Raw genomic sequence first — 23,392 nt, 5'->3', positions numbered from 1 at the left:
CGATTGAATCGGGATCGAGAGGAGGAGGCCGACGCCGCACAGTGCCGCCTCGCCGCAACGCCGCATCGCCTCGCCCTCCACCTCGCTCCCTCGTCTCTCTCCCTGGCCAATCTGGATCGGGGTAGCCCCCTGATCCCGTCTCCCCGTCGGACGCCGTCGTCGCGCTCACCAAGGACGTCGTCGTCACCACCACCTCGTCGGACTGCTTCCTCGTCTACGACACGCTCGTCGTCACCGTCGTCCTCCCCAACAACCGTTGCCCCGTCCTTGCTCCTCGATGTGAGCACGCCCCCCTTCCTCTCCCTGTCCAGACGCCCCGCCTCGCGCCGCCCTGCGCCCAGCACCCGTGGCCTCGCCCCCCTGCCGGCGCCCGCGTACCTGGCCGCCTGCGTGCACGCTAGGCCGAGCCCCCTCCACCACGCGCACGCCCACGCATGCCAACACCGACGCGCCCGAGCTCGTGCTCCCCCCCTCGCGCCTCCCCACTTGCGCTGGCTGCCGCCCGTCCCCGTCCCCGTCGCAGCTACCGTCTCCGCCCCCCGTTGCCTCCCCCTGCGGCTACCACCGGCACCACCGCCGCAGCCACCTCGCTCGTTTCCGCCTCTGGCTTCCGCCGCTCCGGCCACTCACCGTGGCCTCGCCACTGCCGCCGGAGGGGACGTCCTCCGTCTCTGCGGGCGGTCATCCTGGCGCCCCGCGCCCGATCCATCGCCCACGCCCGTTTGGCCCTATGGGCCACTGCCCAGTGGGGCCCCCCTAACCACGCCCCTGTTAAAAAAGAATAAAAAAATATAATTAAAAAATTAATTAATTAATTAATTTCTTAATTAGTTAACTTATTAGATATGTTAAATTAACCTAATCACTTATTAAACTAAACTAATCCTGTTTAGTTAACCTAAGTCAATGACAATCGGGACCCATGCGTCAGTTTGACCAAGTCAACTGACTGTTGACTGCTGACATCACCCTGATGTCATGCTGGCATCATAATGGCCTTTCCAAATTAATTTAATTCCGTTAATTCCAAAAATGATTAAAAACTTAGAAATTAATATGAATTAAACCGTAGCTCGGATGGAAAAACTTTGTACATGAAAGTTGCTCAGAACGACGAGACGAATCCGGAAACACAGCCAGTTCGTCTGTCACACATCCCTAGCATAGAAAACACACAACTTTCCCCCTCCGGTTCATCTGTCCGAAAATGCGAAACACCGGGAATACTTTCCTGGATGTTTTCCCCCTTCGGCGGTATCACCTACCACCGCGTTAGGGCACACCTAGTACCGCTCATTGCCATGTTATGCTTTGTGATGCTTTGATTTCTTTGTTATTTATTGCGTTCCCCCTCCGTTACTTCTTTCCGCTAGACCCTGAGGCCGCTGTCGGTACCCCTGTGATTGACTACATCAACGACGAACCCTTCTTGCCAGAGCAACCAGGTAAGCCACCCCTTTGATCACCAGATATCGCCTACTCTTCTCTATACTGCTGGCATTAGAGTAGTGTAGCATGTTACTGCTTTCCGTTATTCCTATCCTGATGCATAGCTTGTCCTTGCTACTACTGTTGTTACCATTACCTGCTATCCTACTGCTTAGTATAGGATGCTAGTGTTCCATCAGTGGCCCTACACTCTTGTCCGTCTGCCATGCTATACTACTGGACTCAGATCAGGGGCATATACTATATACTTTACACAGTTACATTACCTGTGGTACTATTCGGAGTTGGGGGCTGAAGGGGCAGGTGGCTCCATCCCGGTAGAGGTGGGCCTGGGTTCCCAACAGCCCCCGGCTGTTACTTTGTGGCGGAGCGACAGGGCAGGTTGAGACCACCTAGGAGAGAGGGTACTTAACATGTGGTGTTCGCGGGTACTTAACATGTTTAACAAGATCTTGGTATTTTATCTGAGTCTAGCTACTGGCCTATACGCACTAACCATCTATGCGGGGATAGTTATGGGCACTCGATGTCGTGGTATCAGCCGAAGCCTTCGTGACCTCAACGACTGAGTGGCGCGCGCCGGATTGGACCGTAAGCCTGCTCTTGTATTAAGGGTGCTAGTTCTGCTTCCGGCCGCGTTCGCAACATGCAGGTGTGCAAAGGGCGATGGGCCCAGACCCCTGCGCCATAGGATTTTAGACCGGCGTGCTGACCTCTCTGTTGTGCCTAGGTAGGGCTGCGACGTGTTGATCTTCCGAGGCTGGGCATGACCCAGAAAAGTGTGTCCGGCCAAATGGGATCGAGCGTGTTGGGATATGTGGTGCACCCCTGCAGGGAAGTTAATCTATTCTAATAGCCGTGATCTTCGGTAACAGGACGACTTGAAGTTGTACCTTGACCTTATGACAACTAGAAACAGATACTTAATAAAACACACCCTTCCAAGTGCCAGATACAACCGGTGATCGCTCTCTCACAGGGCGACGAGGGGAGGATCATCGGTTAGGTTTATGCTATACGATGATACTTGGAGGACTTCAGTCTACTCTCTTCTACATGCTGCAAGACAGGGGCTGCCAGAAGCGTAGTCTTCAAAAGGACTAGCTATCCCCCCTTATCCCAGCTTTCTGCAGTTCAGTCCACATATAATAGCCTTATTCCAGTTGATACCAATGCATACATATGTAGTGTAGCTCCTTGCTTGCGAGTACTTTGGATGAGTACTGCTTTCTCCTTCTTTTCCCTCTATCCCTTCTACCTGGTTGTCGCAACCAGATGTTGGAGCCCAGGAGCCAGACGCCACCGTCGACGACGACTCCTACTACACCGGAGGTGCCTACTACTATGTGCTGCCCGCTGACGACGACCAGGAGTAGTTAGGAGGATCCCAGGTAGGAGGCCTGCACCTCTTTCGATCTGTATCCCAGTTTGTGCTAGCCATCTTATGGCAACTTGTTTAACTTATGTCTGTACTCAGATATTGTTGCTTCCGCTGACTCGTCTATGATCGAGCTCTTGTATTCGAGCCCTCGAGGCCCCTGGCTTGTAATATGATGCTTGTATGAATTATTTTATTTGTAGAGTTGTGTTGTGATATCTTCCCCTGAGTCCTTGATCTTGATCGTACACATTTGCGTGCATGATTAGTGTACGGTCAAATTGGGGGCGTCACAAAGCTCTGGCTCGCGGCACGCCCCGTGCACGTCACCTCACCAGGCCCTTAGTGCCTTCACTTCATCCAGACCAACCAGCGGCAGGCTGACGGTTGTAACGGCAAACCATGTTCTTCTTGTGCCTATCCACAAGGACCCCGCGGGGAGGATGATAGGCGGCACCGCGAGTCTCCTTTTCTCTCGTGCACCTCGCTCCCGCGTTAAAAGGGGGGCTCCTGAGCATCGCGACTCAGGAGCTCTTATTGGCTCTCCAGCCCTCACCCCCTAGCCTTGACCACGACATCGTGACCTGGCATACAAGCGGCAGCTGAGCCCGCTTGAGGGCCGGGATCTGAGGACGTAGAGCACTAAGGAGAGCATGAGGGGAGGGAAACTTGTATGGTCCGGCCTAGTTCTGCCGCACGAGTAGGCGCAAAGCCCTAGCGCAACATCAGGAGTCGCCACGAGATCAACAAGATAAGTCCCCCACTCGGATCGGCTAAATGTTTGGGCCTAATGGTCACTCACGCCTTGCCGCAACCCCGTTCCGGCCATGTCATCTCCCTTTCTCGCCTTACCATGGCTTCTTGAGCACTAAGGGGGACCTCCTAATCATCGCACCTCAGGGGCTCTTACTGGACCTCGGGCCGCACACCTCCTAGCCTTGACCACGGCACGCGACTAGGCATACCAGCGACGGTTGTAGCCTGCCTGGGGATCGGAACCTATCAGCGTAGAGCAACAAGCTATCGCGAGGAAATAAAGGGGGGCCAAGCCTTAACGGGACATGCGTTCACCAAATTTTGATAACAGGGAAGATAAGCACAAAAGACGTTACGGACCCTTACATGCCCCCACGGGGTAATTAATGATTCTTCGCAGAAAACAAAAGCTGATACTAAGGGGAATCCTATCTACATCCTTCCGTGGTGGACACCATCATCAACAGTGGGCCACGGGAGGCCGGCGCCAACCCCATCCAGATCAGTGGTGGCGACGACTACACGCCGCAGCTCTGCTCTGAGCGTGGCGAGAGCTCGGAGGCGCGCAGCTGTCATCGCTCGTCGCCAGAGTCTCATAGAGCTCAGAAGAGCTGCTGGACTCCCAAGGGCTGCTGCTGCTGGAGTGGCCGTGAGCGGGACGCTCGTCAGCCTCACGCTCCTCTCCGGAGCGGCACTCCAGGCGGCGACCCTCAGCATCGAAGACCTTGAAGAAGAGCGTGGAGACACCGTCGTACTCAAAGTGGATCGCGAGGGCGCCCTTCGCACGGCAGACCCACGCGATCTCGCCCCAGCTGCGAGTCATGAAGATCTTGTCGGTGGGGACCACTTCGATCTCCGCTCCGGTCGCCGGAGCGTTGCAGTCGGCGTGCTGCAGCCAGAGCTCGAGAGGCCACCTCGGCGGCATCACGTTAGAGAAGAACCACGGAAAGCGGTTCCAGGAGCTTGGAGGCATCGGCGCCCAAAGCACCAACTCGCGTGAGGAGTCCGAGGCGTGAACCCCAGGGGCAACGTCATGCGTCGCCGTTGCGCGGCGACCCCGGATGCGGCGTGGGTGGCGCTGCTCGTCACTTCGTCCTCCCGAGCCCTCGGCTCGGGCGTACAAGGGCAGAGGGTACCCCGGAGGAGGCCGCTCGCACCAAGGCCTCAACACCACCTACATCTCCGTTTCATCACGGCAATGGATCGACCTTTTCATCGGCGGAAGAGGCCCCGGATGATCACGGGGAGCCTTTCCTTTCTCTTCAGTACAAAAGTTTCTGATGGGCTCCATTGTTGTCAGCAGTGGAACAAGGAGGAAGAAGCAAGCAAGCGAGGAAGAGATGGGCAACGGGGGCTCCGCCCCCTCCCCCTTTATAGCACGAGAAGGCCAACCGGCATCTCCCACGATCTCAGGTAATTATGGTTTTCCTTACATGTCGTAGGACTTGTCAAGTCATGCAGTTGCCGAGGCAGCATGGGGAAGCGGAGACGCCCACGTCCAATCAACCGCCACACGTCAACCAAGGCCGCAGGCTTTGGGGGCCCGCGGCGCTCTGTACATGGCCCTTGGCTTCGCCGTGAAGCCAAGCCCAAGCGCACCTTGGGCCCGGGGGCTACTGTCAGCGTTCCGGGAACGGGAGTCCCCAGACTTGCCTGCCTGCGGCCCACGACATGGCTAAGCCAGCAGGCCGTACGGCCCATCTTCACCAACAAAGCATCCAAGACCCTCGCAAGGGTCCAAGCCTCGCGAGGCGGATGATGCAAGACCTCCTCTAGAGTAGCCTAGCCAGGCAGGCTCATGAGGAGCGGAGATATCAAGGCGGGGTAAACCACACGAGGCCCTCGTGACATGAGCCATGATGCACGGAACCAGGCGGGCGCCAGGCGGGTTCTAGCGCGCACATCGTCCTTGTTTCCTCTTTGGTGCTAAGGAGGCCAGTGCAGGCGAAGAGTACCGAGGCATCATGCAAAGGTTGCTATATCGGTGCAATGAGACCAAGACTAGGAGGGCGGCAAGATGGAGGTCATCGTGGAGCCCAAGACGACTTCACCACCAGAGCTTTTCATAGGCTAAGACCAATTTTGTCAGGATAGCTTGTACTAGCTGTCCCCCTTCAAATTGGCCCGCCGTTGTTGGCTCCCTTCCCGCTCGATATAGGAAGAGGACCAGGGCCTATATAAGCAGAGCTAGCCACCATAGTAGGGGCATCTCATCTCATCTTAGCTTGATCCAACCCGATCGAGACCCTACTCACAAGAACACCTCAACCTCAGGAGGCTGTTCTTCCCTTATATTGTTCATCATCAGCCCTAGAGGCAATGCACCACCACCACACTGGAGTAGGGTATTACACCACAACGGTGGCTTGAACCAGTATAAACCTCGTGTCTTTATGTGTTGCAAGTTCGTCGAGTTCGTACGCGAGATCTTAGCAAGCTAGGGCGTAGATCAGTAGGAAGGAAAGACTTCGCGCGCACCCCAGTGTTCGAACCTTAAGGGTTTGCCGGAACCCCACATCCGACAGTGACCTCCATCCTGCCATCCTTCTAGTATTGGTCTTGTTGCACCGATATGGAAACCTTTCCTTGATGCCTCAGGACTCCTCGCCCATGCTTACCTCTTTAGCACCAAAGAGGAAACGAGTACACTGCCCGCGCTGGCGCCCGCCTAGCGCCTGACTGGCCTTGGTCTTCATGGCTTGTGTCACAGGGACCTCGCGAGGTGCCCATCGTCTTGATCTCTCCGCCCCTCATGAGCTAGCCTGGGGAGGCTGCCCGCGAGGAGGTCTTGCGTCGTCCGCCTCACGAGGCTTGGCCCCTCACGAGGGTCTTGAGTGTTCGCTGATGAAGATGGGTCGTACAGGGCCGCTGGTGGAGCCACGCCGTGGGCCACAGGCAGGCAAGTCTGGGGACCCCCGTACCCAAGACGCCGACACATACATATAAACATATGCAATGGTTGAAACGATATAAAGCACAAGATATGGATAAACAATATAAAGTTTTTTGAATAGTCACACAAGGAGTCGGGTTAAGGGCACAGAAAGGGCTCTGACCCGTTTTGCTGCAATTATCTAGTGGCTCCCAATGCAGCAACTTAACAGTGTAGTTGATCTCCTTATCAGTTAACTGTGTTGGGTTGAAACGCTATGGGTCCTTTGTGTCACCATCGTATTGGCACAATAAGCCACCGCACTGGCTTAGTGGTAAAATCCTCCAAGCGACCCAGTAGAAGACTTGATCAATTCCGGTTAGACCATTGGCGATCAAGGCTCTGACCTTTGAAAAAGTAGGAGCATATTGACCGTGCTCCAGGGCGGTTAGACGACCTGGAAGCTTGCCAGTGGTGGTGATCCCATAAGGGCAGTATCCTGGCAGGGGGGTTTCTCTGGTTGGGGAGGTGTCCTTGCAATAGAACCCAGTATAATTCCAATCTATGGGATGACTAGGTAGGGCGGCTGAAGGAAAAGTTATGTTTCTTCATCGTTGGCTGGAAACACCTCCAAGTTCAATGTTGGGACCATTTGACATCTCAGTGTGACGGTAGATATAAAAATACTCTCTGAACAGATCAACAGAAGGTTCTTCCCCAAGGTACACTTCACAAAACACTTGAAAGTTGCATATGTTGGAAACAAATTTTGGACCAATGTCTTGCGGATGAAGATTATTGAAATGCAAAACGTCGTGTAAGAATTGTGTGCCGGGCTGTGAGAAGCCATGGAGAAGGTGGTCCATGAAAATTATAACTACACCTTCTTGGGGCTGAGGGGAATGCTCGGAACCTAGAACCTACCAATGGATGACCTGCAAAGAGTGGTGCATAATGTTAAAATGATTCATTTCATCATCAGCAATGGAATTCAAGTCCCAACCACATTGCATGCGATACAATGGCACTTGGGGCTAATATAGGTCATTTCAATCCATAAGACCCAACTCATCTTATTCACAAGAGCTGGCCCTTGGGGCCTATGGATTTGGTTCTTATTGATGATTATATCACTCGGCTCATCTTATTCAGATGATCCGGCCCTTGGGGGCTACAGGTTTGGTTCTTAGCAATGATTATAAGACCCGACTCATCTTATTCAGATAAGTTGGCCCTTGGTTGCTACAGTTTGGAGTTCTTTCACAAGTCTCAAGCATATTCAATACCATTGCTATATTTAATACATGTGGGTATTATGTATATATATATATGTATATGCAACATTAAAAGATTAGTTTGACGTACTTCTGCTTCATTAATAGGACCAACCTGGCCTCCATGTCCCGGTTGTGTGTAGGCGGCTTAGATAGCCTGCGTACACTTCATCCGCGTTGAATGAGAAATAACTCTCCAGATCCAATTTTTCCTTGCCCTTCTAAAATGAGGGTATTTCCTCCATAGTTAAGAGTTTGGTTAACACTATCGAGACCTCCGGTGCCGTAAAGACTAACCCGGTAATGGTGATGTCATTAGAATCAGCGGTGGCAGGGCTCTTGTCAACGGATTTGGCAGGAGTGGGCTGCTTAGGACTTGGCAGGTCTTGATGGGCAGTCGGGTTAAGATCAATGGACATTTTCTCAAAGACTATAGCGTTAGTTTGTGGTGGTGGGTCATTGACAGGCTCTTCGGGGTCTTGGATGGGGGCCTCTGCAATTTCCGTCTCTCACTTCTTCGGCTTAGAAACTTCAGGGACTTTGGAAGAACAGCCCACCTTATGCCTCTTACTAGTCTTGTCTTTGGCCCTATGACAAAAATAGCAAAGTTGATGAGTATGTCACCACAAAGTGCTTTATCAACAAAGGAAAATATTTACCCATGGGCAACAATGAAGGCAAGCATTTGGGTTCCACATGAGTCACTAGATGATGGTGGTGTTCCCTGATAGTTTGAATCAGAAGGGGTAAGAGGCTGACACATGAGATGAGCCTTTGGAAGAGACACAGTCGGGCTGTGGGAAACCTCATTACGACTCTTGAGACGAGCCAGTGTATTGGGTAAGCCAGAGACAAGATCTTCAGAGCCGCCACTCTGGGTCGGGTGCTTTAATTCATGTTGTGGTTTCTTCAAACGAAAATTGGGATCAAAATAAGAAAGAGGGTGTGAAAATATTACTTTCTGGACGACCCACCATGTTTTCTTTCTTGGAAAAGGTTCTGAGTCGAAGTAGGCAGGAATTACCTCTGCAACATCTGTGTGACTTGTCTTCACTTCATCCTGAGAGGAATCAACATCAATAAGTTGGATAAAGAAAAGGCCAAGGGAGTCAAGTTCTACCTCCGACTCATCTGGCTCAAGGAGATTTTATGCTAATGTTTTCTTACGGCGATTAGTACCACGAGATGTAACCGCCCTAGTCTTCCTGATGGGCCGGGTGGTGTTTGCTTTCTTCCTCCAGAAAGGATAGTCGGCCTACACATATATGAACATAAGTAAAGGTTAAGAAGATATAAAGAACAAGAGATAGGTAAACAACATGAATATTTGGAATGCTTACAGGAGGAGGAGGGTTAAGACCGTAGAAAGGGATGAGACCCACTTTACTGCAGTTTTCCAATGATTCCCCGAGCAGTGACTTAATGTAACACCCAAGACCGATGTGCCAGATGTCTTCCAGTTATTCGCTGTTGTTGCCTTATCATTTCCTTGCGTGCCATGCATTTCATATCATGTCATCATGTGCATCGCATTTGCATACATGTTCGTCTCATGCATCCGAGCATTTTTCCCGTTGTCTGTTTTGCAATCCAGCGCTTCTATGCCCTCCGGCGTCCCCTTTTGCCTCATTTCGTGTGCGGGTGTTAAACGTTCTCGGATTGGACCGAGACTTGACAAGCGGCCTTGGTTGACTACCGGTAGACCGCATGTCAAGTTTCGTGCCATTTGGACTTCGTCTGATACTCCAACGGTTAACCGAGGAACCGAAAAGGCCTCGTGTGTGTTGCAGCCCAACACCCTTCCAAAGTGGCCCAAAACCCACATAAACCCCTCCATAATCTCGGTCGTTCGATCACGATCGCGTGGCCGAAAACCGCACCTCATTTGGACTCTCCTAGCTCCCTCTACCTATATATATGTGGCTCTCCCCGAAAATTCGCGGATGAACCATAGCAGCCTTCCTCCTCCGCGCGCCGGACATGTCCACTCCGCCGCCAGACATGTCCAGCCGCCACGCCGGACGAATCCGGGCGCGACACATCACCACCGCCGGACTCTCTCTCCTCCAGCCCCGCCGCCGGCCCGCGCGGCCCGAATCAGGCCCGCGGGGCCCATCCTATCGCCGCCCGAGGCGCCCGCCCCCGCGCCTCGCGCTCCTTCCGCCGCCGCCATCTTCGCATCGCGCGCCGCCGCCCTTCGCCTAGCTGCACCGCCTGTGGATCCTTCCCGCCGGCGCCGCCCATCACCGGCGCAGCCGCCCGCTGGAGCCGCAGCTCGTCGGTCGGGCCTCAGCTCACCCTTCCGGCCACCGCCTCCGGCCGGACCTGCATCCACCACCCGCCAGCCTCCTCGGCTCCGTTCGAGCTCGCCAGAGCCCGAGCCGCCCCTCGCAGGAGTTCCAGAGCTCACCGGAGTCAACTCTGGCAGGATCTAGAGTGAGTGGGATGAGATCCACCACTCCCACGATCCAAACACGCCTCAGATCTCGTCGTCCCGGATCTCCTCGTCCCGGGTTGATTTTTCCCGCGAGGTCTAATTTTCAACTAAGTCCCCAGCATTTTATGCATACTTCATCGCATCATATCTCGGCATCCGTAGCTCCGTTTTGGGCATGTAGCATATCAAATTGTTCGTCTCGACGAGTACTTCATTTCATATCACTGCATCATGTTCATTTGAGCTCATCTTGATGCCCTAAATTCTGTTGGAAGAGTGCTACTTTCTGTTAGTTTCAGATTCATATCAGTAATTGGACATTTGTCATTTTTGCCATGATTATTGTGTGCCTCCTATGAACTTGAGTCCTATATGAGTTTTGAAGTATGCCGTGCCATCTTTACAGTGGTGTATGCCATGTATTTTCCTGATATTTTTGGTGACTAGCACAAGCATGCAAAGTAGCTCTCGTAATGTTGCTGATTTCAGGGACTTAGAAATATTCTAAGTCTCTGCGCTGTTAATATTTTATGCCACGTGTTCGTGTTGCTACCGAGTGACCCGTGCCTCTTTTGAGCATGATCAGTAAGGATGTTTTGTAGATATTGTGGTGCTCTATACATCCATGTCTTTGTTTGAATTTATGGAGCACCCTAGCTTGACTCAATCGAGCTCTACTTTTGCTATAAAATGTTCCTGGCAGATTGTTTACGTGTTAAGCAATTTTCACGAGCTTGTTGTAGTTGGTCCATGCATGCTATGAATTTGTTCTTGTCATGTTTAGCTTCTATGCCATGTCTACTTGCTGCGTGTATGCTTAGCTTGTCATGCAATGCCTTGTGGTGAGTGCATCGAGCTCGTAAACATGCCTACTTGATATCTGTTTTGCCATGTTCCAGTTTTCTACTAAGTCTGAATCTGTTAACGAAAGTTGCTATGTTCACATGGTTGCCATTGTATTTTATGATCCCTTTTGGCTCATGGTCAGTAAGGGACTTTTGTTGTATGCTTTGAGTAGCTTCATGCCATGCCTTGCTTTTCCATGATGTGTTCCTGTAGGATGTTGTTTTCTTGCTCTAAATATTGCTTCTTGATGTTAAATTCCTTGATGTTAAATTCCTTGAGTGAATTAGCACTTTTGTGTGTAACCTGTTATCTTTTGCACTTTTGTCATGCTTGTTTGAACCTGCTATTGAGTGAATTAGCCGTAGCTCAGGGTTCATCTTTTGCTAAGCATCTTGAGTGCATCCCTGCCATGTATTTTGTTGACATGTTAGAGTACAGTAGCTTGTTATTCTTGATGCATTTAGATGGCTTCGTGCTGTTAATCGCAGATCGATGCCATATTTGTTTTGCTTGTCATTTCCACACCGTGCATCCGATTCCGGTGATCTTTATATCGATTTCGACCAAAATCAACTCACCTTTCCAGAGGCACTCTTGGTTTTCCATGTTGAGGCCAGGTTACATCTTTCCTTTCCGAAACATGCATATGCATCGCATATCCAATCCCGCATATCATGCCATGTTTTGCATCATGTTGATTGTGCATTGCACGTGGTTGATTGTGTCTCCCTTTCCTTGTGTTCTTGCTTGGGTTGAGCCGGGAGACGAGTTCGTGATCGAGGTACCCGTTGAGTATGTTTACGAGGATCAAGCTTTCGTCTTCTCGGGGAACTTTGCAGGCAGGATGACCATACCCTCGAAATCACTTCTATCTTTGCTTGCTAGCTTGCTCGCTCTTTTGCTATGCCTACGCTGCGATACCTACCACTTGCTATATCATGCCTCCCATTTTGCTAACCCAAGCCTCTAACCCACCTTGTCCTAGCAAACCGTTGTTTGGCTATGTTACCGCTTTGCTCAGCCCCTCTTATAGCGTTGCTAGTTGCAGGTGAAGATTGGAATTTGTTCCTTGATGGAACATGATTATTGTAGGGATATCACAATATCTATTATTTACTTTAATGCACCTATATACTTGGTAAAGGGTGGAAGGCTGGGCCTTATGCCTGGTGTTTTGTTCCACTCTTGCCGCTCTAGTTTCCGTCATACCGGTGTTATGTTCCTTGATTTTGCGTTCCTTACACGGTTGGGTTATAATGGGAACCCCTTGACAGTTCGCCTTGAATAGAACTCCTCCAGCAAGGCCCAACATTGGTTTTACCATTTTCCACCTAGCCTTTTCTTTCCCTTGGATCGGCCAACCCAAGGGTCATCTTTATTTAAACCCCCGGGCCAGTGCTCCTCTGATTGTTGGTCCAACCTGTCAGCTGCTGGTGGCCACCAGGGGAAACTCTGGGCTGGCCTACCGGAACCTTGGACAATCTGATGTGCCCTAAGAAAGAGATATGTGCAGCTCCTATCGGGATTTGTCGGTACATTCGGGTGGCTTTGCTGGTCTTGTTTTACCATTGTCGAAATGTCTTATAACCGGGATTCCGAGCCTGATCGAGTCTTCCTGGGAGAAGGAATATCCTTCGTTGACCGTGAGAGCTTGTGATGGGCTAAGTTGGGACACCCCTGCAAGGATTTGAACTTTCGAAAGTCGTGCCCGTGGTTATGGGCAGATGGGAATTTGTTAATGTCTGGTTGTAGAAAACCTGAAACTTATCTTAAATAAAATGCATCAACCGCGTGTGTAGCCGTGATGGTCTCTTCTCGGCGGAGTCCGGGAAGTGAACACGGTGTTGGAGTTATGCTTGAACGTATGTTGTTCTAGGATCACTTCTTGATCATAGATTCTCGACTGTGCTTTGCCTCCTCTTCTTGCTCTCTTTTTGCATAAGTTAGCCACCATATATGCTAGTGCTTGCTGCAGCTCCACCTCATACCTTTTACCTACCCATAAGCTTAAATAGTCTTGATCACGAGGGTGAGAGATTGCTGAGTCCCCGTGACTCACAAATTACTTCCAAAACCAGTTTGCAGGGCCGATGATACCGTGCATGTGAAGCAACCGAGCTCAAGGAGGAGCTCGATGAAGATCGTGTTCGTTGTGCTGTTTTTGTTTCCTTTCGATCAGTAGTGGAGCCCAGTTGGGGCGATCGGGGATCTGTAGCATCAGGGGTAGTATTCTTTTATTTTGGTTCTGTAGTTGGACCTTGATTGTATCTGGATGATGTAATGCTTTATTCATGTATTGTGTGAAGTGGCGATAGTAAGCCAACCCTGTATCTCTTTCTTGTTCAGTACATGGGATGTGTAAAGATTACCCATCTTGCGACATTGTCTTCAATGCGGTTATGCCTCTAAGTCGTGCTCCGACACGTGTGAGATATAGTCGCATCGAGGGTGTTACACTTAACTGTGTCGTTGGTTTCTTTATCACTCAATCGTGTTTGGTTGAAGTGTTGTGGGTCTTTTGTATCACCAGTATATTGGCACATTAAGCTGCCGCGCTGGCTCAGTGGTAAAATTCTCCAGGCAACCCAGTAGCAGACCAGATCAATTCCGGTGAAGCCATTGGTGATTAAAGTCCTAACTTTTGAAAAAAGTAGCAGCATATTGACCGCGTTCTGCAGCAGCCAAACGACCTGGAAGCACGCCGTTGGTGGTGAGCTGGTAGGGGCGGTAACCCAGCAAGGGATTCTCTCCAGATATGGATGTGTCTCTATTGTAGAACCAAGTATAGTTCCAGTCCTTGGGATGACTGGGCAGTGCGGCCGAAGGAAAGGTTACGTCTCTCTGCCTCTGAATAGAAACATCTTAGTCTGGCGGTTAATGTAAAAGTAATCTCGAAAGAGGTCAATAGGGGACTCCTCTTGAAGGTACACTTCACATAACACTTGAAAGTGACATTGATTTGAGATGGAATTGGGTCCGATGTCTTGGGGGTGAAGGTTGTAAAACTGCAGAGCATCTCAGAAGAATTTTGACCCGGACAGTGAAAAGCCACGGAGAAGGTCATTCGCAAAAATGACAACTTCACCCTCTTTGGGTTGAGGACTAGTTTCAGCACTTGGAACCTACTAGTGGATGATATCTTTGGCTGGTAAGACCACCATGTCCACATACTCATTCAGTGAGAGCTCAGGGACTCTAGAAGCAACCCAATCTCATGAAGTGGGACCCTTAATCATGCTTGATTGACTGAAAGACTACAGTCAAGGCGTGAGAGTGTGGTGGGTAAAGATTACACTTGTAAGCCACCCGAGTGGTTATATGGTGTTTCAACGAGAATAAGCTAATTATGACTAAAGGTTATGCATTACATTGAATAGTTAAGAGATTTGAGCCACCCTAGCCATTGAGTGAAGTAATTATCAAGCTATGAAAGCATGGTGGGTTAAGTTGCAAAAGTATGAGAGGACAACTTGTTAGCGGGTTTGCTGAAAGGAGCAATTTCTAAGATTCATTGGCGAGTTATAAATACAGTGTTAAGCCGAATGCAAGCTGAAAGGCGGGTCAATGGTTTATGGATCTAAGGTTGCTGGTTTTTTGCAAAGTATGGAACAAATGGATCTCACAATTTACAGCTATCTTTTTGGATCTACGACAGTTCAAAAAAGGAGGACAAATGCTAAACCTAACATGCGGTAGCAGAAGAACTAGTAGACTATATATTCATTCTCAGGAACAGGGAGATCTATCAAAGATGCGAAATAAGGGTTAAAATGGCTACCGCTCTGGTCTTACTCTGTTTTCGGATAGAAATACGACTTGCAGGCAGGGGATGGATAAACTAGGATGAACTTGAACGAACGATGATGAACTCTATGAACTTGAATGCCCTAATGTGGATCTGAGAAAGGAGAAACAAGGGTACCTAACGGTGCTAATGAAGAGCATTTGAATGCTGCGGTTTTCTGGTTCCAATAGGTTGATGCAGCAGCCTAGATGGAGATGTTCGCGAAGCTCGGCTCAGGCGGCGGAGCTTTGATCGCGGCGACAGTGTGAGGAAGAAGAATAAGAGGAGGAGATGGGGCTAAAAGCTGAATAGGCAGTCCCCTTGTCCCTATTTATAAGTAAAAAGTGAAATAGTGAAATGGCGTGCGCGGTGTCAGATTTCGGGCTCCGCAAACCCTGGATAGATTCAAACTCTCGGGTTCATGCGAAGAACTCAACCTCCTCATTCAGCCAAGCCATCGGTCCCACGTCCTAGCTCAGCAAACTAAAAGGAAAGAGGACACCACAGTTCACCCAGGTTCTGGCCACCTTGCGGTGTAAAACCCTACTCCTGATTTGTGGTGGATTGGCCTCGAGGTGGGCTGAGGATGAACTAGTATAGTGGAAGAACAACCTCAGGAGGTGTGTTCTGGAACTAGTGGGGGAGAGGAAGATCTGAGTGATCTGGATCTAGTCCCTATTCTGTTGATCTATCACTCTCTACGGTGGTGGCTAGGTCCTATTTATAGTGGCCTTGGTCCTCTTCCGAAATGAAGGCAGGAAGGTGCTGGTGTACAAAAGTAGGGGCTCTCCTTTTGACCCCTTTACTTGTGCACGTGCAGTCAGAGCCACGCGCCATGGCCACACTTAGCAGGGCAGAGGAGGGAAGCTGGAGAGAAGCCGAAGCACGAGATGACCAAGGCGACGCCAAGACTGGCAGCACAGGAGGGCAAGAGGGCGAGGTGGACTCCCTCGGCAAGATCTTTGTCGAGGCGGCCCCCCGCAGCCCCGGCAAGAGCCTTGCCTGGGCAACTTGCCTGATGCCAGCAGAGTAAACCACCCTTGACCCCACTGGCTCGAACCCAACCAACTGCGTTGGAACTAGGGCTTGGGAGGCACCTCTGTGGTGGCATGCAAATCTTTGTCAAACTCATGAATATATGAGTTCAGATGAGGACTAGGAGACGGCGACCCTCGGCAGGATCCTAGCCGAGGAAATCCACAAGACCCCCGACAAGACCCTTGCCGAGGATGATAGCGATGCCACAGCAAGAGCCCTGCCTAGCCCCTGGCAAGACCCTTGCCGAGGACGTCGGGATGGCCACTGCCAGGCCCGCACCAGCCAATGCTCCGTCGCCGTTCGCATGCAGCTGCCAGCCCAACCAGCTGGGCAGGCACCTGCGTGGCGGCATGCAGATCTTCCTAAAGGCCCTACCACTACGCCACCTCAGCTGCATGTCTGTGTACATGGTGCTGCATGCATTACAGCCTGGGTGCATGTCGAAACAAGGCGAATCGGCGACGGACGGCACGGGCCTCATTCTTGTCCCCGATAAAGGCGATGGACACCTACTTAGTGCATTTAATGCATTTTGTCCCATAATGTCGTGCGATAAGCTCATGCACTGTAGGCCTTTCCACCTCCTGTGTGCCACTGTGGCAGCCCCTTTTTCCTATAAAAGGAGGCCCGAGGCGACCGGGAGAGGGATTCGGCTTTTTGGAACGGGGCGGCCACCGTAGCTAGTTCAGAAAGCTCAAGAACACTCAATACATCCACCAAAGCAGGACTAGGGTTTTACGCATCCTCGCGTCCCGAACCTGGGTAAACGATCTGCGTGCTTGCCCTTAGACCTGCTCTTCTCACGACGCCGTGCCCACCGACCATAGAAGGGATGCCTGGGATCGCATAGGTGTCGTTCCCACCGACATATTTGGCGCGCCAGGTAGGGGGCGCAGTCGTGAGAATCTGGTCTAGCAGCCTGCTTAGCAGTTCTTCGTGGCCATGGCTTCCAGAGAAGAAGACAACCAAGGGAACGACGCCGCCTGCAAGCGCGAGGGGCGCCGGTGTGGCGACAGGAAAGCTAAGTCATATGAAACCTTAAAGCAATTTCCTTTTTATGTATGAGGTTATTGTCCTCGAAGGTCCTGCCCTATGTATGAAAGCCTGCACACAAAGGGGCCCTTCCACAATTGGCAACGCCCTTGTGCTATTTCGAGTGCGCTCAACAGCTCAAGCGGCCATGTCGAGAGTGGCAGGGTAGCATTTCGCAATTGGCAACGCTCTCGATTCTGACTCGAGTCAAGCTCGACAGTTCGAGTGGCCGCATTGCGAATGGTAAGGTGGTTCGCTCGGCAGCGAGCACAACCAGCAGGCCATTGGGGATCCGTCCTCAAGGTGCCGCCCTGGGTTTACGCACTGACGAGCAAACGCGTTTAACGTAGGGTAAACATACAAAGGGAAGATCAAACATGAAGATAACATGCATTGTACTAAAAGTGCTGCAGAGTTATATTACATCAATTGTTTCTGCAGTTCTAACTAAAGATAAAAACTGTCTTGGTCATGAACCTACAGCGACAGAGGGAAACGGCATGCCTAATCTCGGCGATGGCCCTCCACCCTCTCGATTTCCCCGATGCGGCTGATGATAGGCTTGATATGCTCCTTGAGCGCCGTGAGGTCCACACACGCCGGCAAGCTGTCCAGCGCGGCATCGAAGTCGAGGTTGGGGTTCCAGTACGCCATCTTGGTGAGAACCTTGGTCATGGCACCCTGGCAAAGCCTCCGGGCCTCATTGGCTAGCGAGGCCGCCTGGTTGTCACGAAGCCGCTCCAAGGCACCGACAACCATCTCAAAGAACAGGGTCAGGCTACAGTTTGCGCTCAAGTATGGCTCCAGGGCGTACCTCACATCCGGTATTCCCATGGCAGCCAGCTGCGTGGTGGCCTTGTTGGCAGCGGCGGCGAGGCGATTGAGCTAGCGGTTCTCACCCTCCACGTGCTCCTTGTGGGCAAGGGAGTCGTCCTTCCGCAGCCGCTTCTCGGTCTCCAGGTTCTTGGTCAGGGTATCCTCCCGAGCCTTACTCTTCAACAACATCCCCTCGAGACCCTCCAACTTTAGCCTGAGGTCTTTGATTGAGTTGTTGGCCTCGGAGAGCTCCCCAGGCCTGCTAAGGACTGCACCCTGCGCCTCCGTCAGAGTGTTGTTGAGCGTGTCCTTCTCCTTGGAGATTGCCAGGAACTAGTTTTTCAGCCCGTCCCGCTCCACCTCCAGCTCCTTCATCTTCTCGCCGTGAACCTGGGCTTGGGCATTGAGTGCCTTCCTGTGCCTTTGCTCTAGCCCCTGGGTCCGCTCCACGATGAGCTTCTCCACCTCCTCATCCTTTAAGTGGAGCGTTGCGGCAAGCTTCTCCTCACGCGCGGCAAGGTCCTCCTCCTGGGAGTTCAGCGCGGCCTGGTGCTGAGCTCGAGCGGCCTCGCCTGCGGCGGCTAAGCTCTCCGCCATCTCCTGGGCCTTCTCAATGTCGGCCTGCTTCATGATGAGCTCCTCCTCGTGCTTGGCCAGCTCCCCCTGGGCGACCCTCAGCTCCTCACAAGCTTGGCCGAACCGAGTCTGCGTCTCGGCGACGCGTACCTTGAGGTCGGCCTTTGCCTTGTACACTGTTGCCGCCCTGGATTTTGCCTTGTCCAGACGGGCACGGTGGAGCGCCTGGAGCTTCCGGAAGTTGGCACCCATGGCCTAGAGAAGTCGCTCCTCTTGAGAACCATCGCTACCGATGCTTCGCTCGTCAACAACATCGAGCCCGGCGGTGGCAAGCACCTCTTTGTCGAACACCACTCCCTCGATGGGCGCCCTGGAGCCGACGAATCTGGGAGGTGGACGCAGAGGTCGTCGCTCACCCTCAGGTACATGTCGGAGCCAGAGGAGTAGAGGAGGAAGGCTGGTCATCAGCCCCCTCCTCCTCAGCAACTGGCTCGCCGGCCTCCCCGGCAGGTCCCTTCCCAGCCTCCTCGGCAGGTCCCTTCCCAGCCTCCTCGGCAATAACCTTGCCGGGCTCCCTGGCAGGCCCCTTGCCGGCCTCCTCGGCAACGCCCTTGGCTGCCTCTTTGGCGGTGATCTTCTCGGCCTCCGCTGTGGCGTTCTTGGCGACATCCTCGATGATGGTGTTTCGGTCCTCCTGGTTCGCCAGGAGAGGATCTGGGTATCAGAAGGGGGGTGAAGCCAAGACCAGGTTTTAAGAAGAACAAAAGAGAAGGGATGGAAGGCGAGTGGCTTACCCATGCCGGGCTGGGAAGTAGAGGTCCCCTATCCACCAGCATCAGGCTCTAAGGTGCGACCGCCGGTGCCCAAGATTGCCTCCTCCTCCTCCGTGTGCATGGGCTAGGAACTTGGCGCCCTTGCCGGGGACGCCCCTCGGGGCGGCGTGGTTGACGGAGGCAGCGTGTTGGGTGTAGCCCTCAGTTGCTCCTCTTGCTATTGTACTCCTCCTGTGATCACGGCAAGGTCAACGCCAAGGATCATGCCCTTGGCACACGTCGACGGGGAGTGAGTAGCAAACTTACGCTGGGGGCTGCGCCGGGGGCTACTGTCTGGACTGCTCACCACCACCAGTGGCGCCTTAGAGGTTCCCGCCGGGGGCTGGCCGCCCGCGGAGGACCGGGCCCTCTTCATCTTCTGGCCGAGTGTCTCCATATCCCTATCAAGATAAGAAGCACAACCAGCAGAGCTGAAGATGACGAAATGAAACGGCACTTACTCGTCCTCCACCTCCTCTTATGCTGCCTTCCTCTTCCTCCTCGGGCTGAGAGACCCGAGGTCAAAGAAGACCTCCATGTCGTCGCCTGTAGGAGGACGGGAAGCGGGTGGAGGAGGGGAAGCAGGCGGAGTTGGGGGACGCTTGGATGAAGAAGAAGCATATGCTTTCTTCTTCGCCACCATGACCTTCACCAACTTCTTCGCCACCGCGGCCCTCGCTTGGCATGCAGACGTATCCTGGGTTTGCCGGGGTGGCATGGCCCTGCCGGGACGAACTGGCTCGCCGGAGGTGTCCCGTCGCAGGACTCACCTTTTCCCCGTGGCTGGGGGCTCGATAGCCTCAGCCTCCTCCTCGGCTCGCCATCATCGTCATCTTCGATAAGAGGAGCCCCGGTGCTGGCGTTGCTGGCCTCCCCAGCAAACTCGGCCCACTGGGAGAGCTCCTTCTCCTCTGCGGCCGCCGTGGCTTTGTCCTCCACGCCGCCGGCGCTGCCAGCCTCCCTAGCGAGCTCCGCCGCCCTCGCCCTGGCGGCGATATAGTCCAGCTCCGCCTGGGTGGTGTCCTAGACGAGTCGCGGTTCCTCGCGGATGTACTTCTCCGCCAAGGTGTAAAAAAACTCCTGCACCTGCTCTTTTGGCGGCGCGACCCAGTTTTGGACGGGGCCGTGCATGTTGCAGTCCGACATCATGGCAATGATGTCGGTCTGGTGCGAGTTGTTGCTCAGTGGGACCACCCCCGCCAGCAACCCAAACAAGGGCCCCTTGACGACCTTCCCGGCCTTCGCAGCCTTGCCAGACCTCTCAGCCCTGCCATCGCGGTCCACATCGAGCTGGAAGAGCCACTGGCAGAAGTGGGCGTGCGCCAACATGGTGAAGTTTTGGTCGAGACCGGGGCCGGCCTCCCCTTGTTATGCAGCTGAGCGATTCGGCGGCGGAGGAAATATGCCCCGATCATCTCAAGGGTGAGCCCGGCATCGGTGAGGTGAAGAATCCTGGTGGTGGCGACCATGAGCTTCGCGTCATCGGGATCGACACTGCTCCAATCGTTGTCGTGAACCGGCGGCGCCTGGCGAACCCGACAGAACTCTTGTGGATCCTCCTCTTCAATCTAGCACCACTGGCCCCGCCACTCCTCCCACCTCTCCTTCTGAGCACCCTCCGGATATGTCCCCTTGGACCTCGGGATCTAGGCGACACAACCGGAGATTGTGCCTCCCTTCTGGATCCGAGGGAAGAAGTAGTGGTGGAAGAGTGCCATGTTGGGATGCACGCCAGTGAAGCCCTCGCAGAGATGGACGAAGAGAGCCATGCATGCCACGGCGTTTGGGGTAAAATACAGGAGGTGGAAGCCGAAGAAATCGGAGAAGGGGGGCAAAGGCCGCAGGAGAAGTAATCGATGAAGAATGGATACCAGGACCTGATGGTAGTTATAATTTACAGCGCGTAACTCCATCATGCTGCACGTAACTGCATTGCGTGGCAACGCGCGTGGCGCAACGACATGCATATGGGGCCCCCGACGTGATCGTGCGCATGCCCAGCCACTGGCGGAGCACACGCGGAGGGATGCGAGCAGAGCACTCCGCGGTCACCTCAATGATGAGCAACTATATTATATTATATTATATTATATTATATTATATATATATATGTGTGTGTGTGTGTATGCATATAGTAGTTGAACATGCAAGGAAAAGTTGTCCAAAAGCCGAGCGCCGCCGACGGACGCGAGCAGAGCGGGCTGCGGTGCCTAACGGCAAGCATAGCATGCTGCGACGCCTAACGGCGAGCAGAGCTTGCCGAGGGACAGGAGCAGAGGCCGACACAGTGTTACGTGGAAAATAGGACGAACTATGCGAGTGATGTCAGAGACATCAAGCACGAATCATATTAGAGTTGCGTGTGCGATACATGGCATACAGTTGATCCATCCATGTTGTGTGTGATGGAATAAGCCATGTGTGTTGCGGGCAAACGCTTGCTGTTATATAACCTTAAATTTAACCAAAAAAGTGTTAATGCATGTTACAAAAATTGTATAGCTGGAAACTATGTTCAAATACGACTCCAACGATATAATCTTTGGCAACATATATTCGTATTTTATTAGTTAAATCCTACTTATAAACCAGGATGGGGGTATAGTAGTTAATTAAATCGAAAATGTTTTTTGTATTAACCGTATGTCTATGTGTCCTTTCGTCGTCCTCTCACATGTCTTGTCACCCCGCTGCCGCAGACGGCTTATAGTGCAAGCTTGCGCAGCGCGCGAGGGCGTTCTTTTGGCCGAACTATGGCACCAATTAATCGTCGTTGAGCCCGTTCCCGCGCAACCTCGTAGGTTCCTGCGCAAGCTTCCCTCCTGACTCGGTGAAATCCCCCAAAATCCCAATGCTTATCGGCCTGCTATAAAAACCCTCACGGTCGGCGAGTCCTGCGTCGCATTTTCCCCTCCCTCCTTGCAGCTAATCTCGTGTGCTTCTCCCACAATCGCCAATGGCACCGGTCCGTATTAGACTGCAACTTGGATGCCATTAATGTAGAGGATGCGAGCAAGGCGGCCGGCCATGGAAGTCAAACGGCTCACTTCCTGGTGAGCCTGCGCGGCGTACAGGTCGCACGCTTCCCGATGAGCCTCCGCATTGGAGTACAACTTGCACACCTTCCGTTTAGTCAAGCACTCAAGCACCTGTCCGCACGACACCTCCTAGCCACTAAAATAGTGAGGCGTGGCATCACGTGAATGGTTAACAGAATGCACACAATTTAAATTATACAAACGTTTGATATGTTACACTGGCAGCTATTTGTTTCGAAATGCCTTTGTTGGCTGTTATTCGAGTGCGCCTTCTCTCAAAATGGACATGAAAAATACCACAGCATGCCGGGTGCCATTCCATTATAGCATGCCATGTTTCATGAATTTCAGACGAGTTTTGGATTTACTAGAATTTAAAAACAAAGCATCTCAATGTTTTGCCGGCAACCAATACTGCCCAGGTGTTTGAAATTCATTCCCATTTCTTGCATGGGAGCTAAGCATGCCTCGTAGGACACAGATTTGATTTTGAAACCAATTTATATGCAATGGAGCTTGTGCATGTAGTTCAAATTTGAATTATGCACATGAAATGCCTAGAAAACTCAGTTAATGTATAAAAATGTCCAAACGAACCCTGAAAAATTCGAAAAGTAATCACAACACTCCTATTGTTCTATGTTGGCACTAGAAATTTTTTGAAAGCAATAAGTGGAAAAGGATATAGTTTCGTCCCCAAAGGTGGCACGTTCCCTACCAAAACCATCATGCTAATTTTATGACAACAATTTTATGAGAAGCTAAGGTTCCATACCTACCCCAAATGGGACAACAATTTTATGACGACATGTTGATGCCGCTCCATGATAGCATGCCAAGTTTCATGAATTTCAGACGAGTTTTGGATTTAATAGAATTTAAAAACCAGGTATCTCAATGTTTTGGATGGCAATCAACAATGCCTTGGTGTTTGAAATTTATTCCCATTTCTTGCATGGGACCTAAGCATGCCCGGAGGACACAGACTTGATTTTTCAACCAATTTATATGCATTGGAGCTTGTGCATGTAGTTCAAATTTGAATTATGCACATGAAATGCCTAGGAAACCCATTTAATGTATAAAAATGTCCAAACAAACCCCGAAAAATACCAAAATTAAACACAACACTCATGTTGTTCTATGTTGACAACAGAAAAAAATTTGAAAGCAATAAGAGGCAACGGATATTGTTTCGTCCCCAAAGGTGGCACGTTCCCTACCGAAACCATCACGCTTGTTGTGAGAAGCTAAGGTTTGTGAGAAGCTTATACCCAAACCTGC

The sequence above is a fragment of the Triticum dicoccoides genome, chromosome 4A (genome assembly GCF_002162155.2).
Source record: "Triticum dicoccoides isolate Atlit2015 ecotype Zavitan chromosome 4A, WEW_v2.0, whole genome shotgun sequence".
Classification (NCBI taxonomy): domain Eukaryota; kingdom Viridiplantae; phylum Streptophyta; class Magnoliopsida; order Poales; family Poaceae; genus Triticum; species Triticum dicoccoides.
The sequence above is the reverse complement of the archived record's forward strand: the minus strand, read 5'-3'. Positions refer to the sequence as shown.